Raw genomic sequence first — 4,011 nt, 5'->3', positions numbered from 1 at the left:
TCCACCCTGCACGGGTCCCGTTTTGCCTTACTCCATTGTTTAATCGTAAGTAACCATCAGATAATCAATCAAATCCTAAGACAAAATTACTATTGTTAAGTTGTGGAGACCGATTCACCATTTAATTCTATAGTTGCAAGACAGACCAAACATGGTGTCCCTCTTGGTCTTTATGACACTTCTAGCTCAAACAACTAGTATTCATATTCCATTTGTAACATAATGCATTGTACTGAAGCCTCTCTCTCTCTCTCTCTCTCTCTCTCTCTCTCTCTCTCTCTCTCTCTCTCTCTCTCTCTCTCTCTCTCTCTCTCTCTCTCTCTCTCTCTCTCGTGTTCGTTGTGGATGTAGTCAATCATCTTGATCGTGTGAACCACGTAAATTAACTTTATCTTGTTTGTCTTTTTGCATGTATTATTTTATTGAAGAAATAATTTATCATTTATTTAAACCGGAAAAATATATGCATCTATTAAACATTTTAATCCCGAATCCACGAAAACAAACAAAAGTGAAACTATTTTAGGACGAAGTAGAACTAAACCTGTACGTTTAGAATATTGCAATTACCCAGAAATAGAAGAATGGCAAATCCTCATGATTGTTCCCACCAACGGATCAATAACCACATTGATTTGTTGCAACAAATAACTCTCAAGTAGGAATCAATTAATAATGGGTACAAATAACAAAATACAAGAACCTGGTAATCTGTTACTGTGTTACCAACAACTCTTCTGCTAATAACGGAGTCATATTTACCCACCTACGACCCAATAACCTCTGTCATAACATACAACTTTGCAATCAAAATATAAACATGCATAGTATTCTTTGGGAGGATGCTTATGCATGCATGGTCTTGAAGCTGTAAGAACCTAGAATTTGTTACAAAAACTCTTCTTACAATCTAGTCATAGAAAACGCGTATGTATGGTTGTCTCCGGATTTAGGGTTACAGAGGGAGGAGCGTATGCCTCTGTTCCAAACATATGCGACGTGCCAACATCCTTCTCATTCTATTCCTTCCAAATCAACAGCAAAACGCCACGTTACTACTCCAAGGTTGAAAGAAAGGCAAATGAAAAAACACAGGGGCCAAAAGTGTCCAGCTCCAAATTGAAGTCAGCTCCAAATGTAATTGTTCATACTTCATAAACATGTTTGTCTTTTAGTTATACATATAAAATGTTTTAACATATAGAAAATATTTACTTTGTTAGGTAGGTACAGACAAGGTAGGTTACAAGTATTCCTGGGCCAATAAATAACAAACACTTTTCAAAAGTGGTATCCATGACACATAAATAACTATTTTATACATGTTTTTAATCATTTAAATTTAAAATAATAATTTTTAATTTATTTATTTTTCAATAAATATTTTCAAAATGTTAAAGTACACCAACAAAATTTAAAAATCCATGTGATGGTTAGATATTACAGTATGAACAATCCTTATCTTGAACATATTTGTAAATCAAAAAATGTATCAATATATTTGGTGAATATATAACTTAATAGATATATCACGCGCGTATGTTTCTTAATATATATTTATATTACAAAATAATAAATTAATATAATAATATAATTAAACAAATTAAGTTAATATAAATATAATAATAATTTGTCCTTTTTCCATCTCCAAGGTGATGGGGATGACGTTCTTGATGTTGGATCATGTTATTGGGGGATGAAACAACTTGTTCTCGATGGTCATGGGGACGAAGAAGAAGTAGTAGAATTTAGTGGTAGGGATCTATGAAGTGATAAATCTAATACCATGAAAAATTAACTATTGTTAATTGCTTGCCTTTCTCATTAATCAAGGATGTACAAATACAATAATAAACGAATCCGTCAATAAGGAAATAATTACATGAAAGGTAAAGATAATATATCTAGTCTAATAACATCAATAACACACACAACCAAACTTGTAAGATAGAGATTTGTAGTTGCTATCAAAACCATTAATCCAGAGAAATTACGATATTTTGCACTGAAGTATGTTTAGCAAGAAAAAAGAGCTTTTACAATCATCACTAACGATCATATATTTTCATGTGTAAATGTTTTTGTGCAAACTTCACGAGCTTCTCCATCTCGTTGGCACTATCGATAGTGCCATTGCCATCAGAATCAGCAAATGTCATCCCCTTTTTGGCCTTCCAACTCCCAAACCATACCTTCAAACCATGAAGCGCCTCTTTGAATTCTTCTTGGCTTATACGACCATCATGGTTGTCATCGTATCTACGTAACCATGCTTTGAATTCATCAAATGTCATTGATCTGCTTGGATCCAATTGTACACACCGCATGATCGCCATGTGACTTCTGGTCTAAAAAGATTTAGTTTAAGAGTGAAGACTATGATGAAATCGGTATCTCTAAGTTGGGATTGATGAGAACAATATATAATGGCTAAAGAATGAGAATCTATAATGGAAACCACACTACTTCACTTTTTTCTAATTTGGCAATCGGCATATTGGAATCATATCCTTTTTCACTTTTGAGATTTTAATTTGAGTATTATTTATAATTCTGTAATATACTAAAAAAAATTTCAAAGGGTGTTTGGATATGCCTTTCAAAAACAAGTGTTATGATTTTTAAAATTTATATTTTATAATTGGGTGCAGGGAAATTGCTAGAAAAATCCTAATAAACATTTCACTTTAGTTCCAAATTTTATTTTTTGAACAAAAAAATCTCAATTATTTGATTTTATATGATAATATGTCATTTCCTGTTAAAAGAAAAAATTGTTTTTTTGTTAATTTGAGTCAAAATGATATAATCAGGACTTTTCTATTCAAAAAATAAAAATTGGGACTAAAGTGAAATTTTTCCAAAAATATTGGGATTTTTCTGACAATTTCTCTTGAGTGTAACCTAACATAATTTCACGTGTTTTCAATTTGATAATTATATGACTTTACATGCACCTAAAAAACATTTTTGTTGTAGCTATTTCTTTCTTCTCTCTGTTATATACTAGAACATAATTTCTTGAGTTCTCATTTATTGGAAAAGGGTATTTATACAAACTACAAGCAACCTACTTCTCATATTATGAGAAGGATCTCAATTAATAATTCAAATGCATACAAGATGATATGTATCTATCGAATATTACCCCATAGTTTGATCGGGAGCTTTGCAGAAGTTTAAACTAGTACGGAATCTTTCAAACAAAAAACAAAGAAGTCTTTTGGTGAATGTATCCACGTAGTGATATCCAACCAAAAAAGTGGAGAATTATCCTAGTGCCGAGTTGAACTTTTTGCCGAACAAAATGAATGTCGAGTTTGACATGTTTGGTCTAAATGAATGTCGAGTTTGACATGTTTGGTCTGTTGATGTTGTATTGCTTTTGCAGTGAGATAAACTATTGAAACATTATCACAATACATTAGTGTGGCAATGTTTATGCGAACATAGAGCTCATAAAGAAGGTTAGGAACCTAACTTATTTTTGCTACGACATTCACAACCCTTCCATATTCGACTTCGACGTTAGATCACAAAGTTTTGGCTTGTCATTCAGAGGGCCACAAGAAAAGATTATCACCCATAAATACAAAGTTTCCGAATATGGAGAGACGCGAGTCGAGGCACCCCCCGTTTGTATTGTATGGGTATAGGGTGTGAGCTTGAGAGACTGGATTGCATGAAGAAGACTATAATCGAAGAGTTCCTTTAAATTAACATAGTATATGCTTGAGGAACTAAAAATGTGGTTCTCGTTGTGCGTGCATGAACATGTAAACATTTTAAACATCATATGTAATATGTAGTCGCTAATATAAAACACAAGCAATTTTTCAATAAAGAAAATTTTCGGCGAGTACCGGGCCATCAATGATATTGAGCTTGTAGTTTGTATCAACAAACGTAGGTGTGTGTTTGCAAACAGAAATATGAGTTCTTTCAAGGATTTCTTTTACATAGAGAGTTTGTTATAAGAACAACCCCTTGTAGCCTACAAGGGGATGTAAT

Source organism: Lactuca virosa, chromosome 3, assembly GCF_052849685.1.
Source record: "Lactuca virosa cultivar CGN04683 chromosome 3, Lactuca_virosa_CGN04683_v6, whole genome shotgun sequence".
Taxonomy (NCBI): domain Eukaryota; kingdom Viridiplantae; phylum Streptophyta; class Magnoliopsida; order Asterales; family Asteraceae; genus Lactuca; species Lactuca virosa.
The sequence above is the reverse complement of the archived record's forward strand: the minus strand, read 5'-3'. Positions refer to the sequence as shown.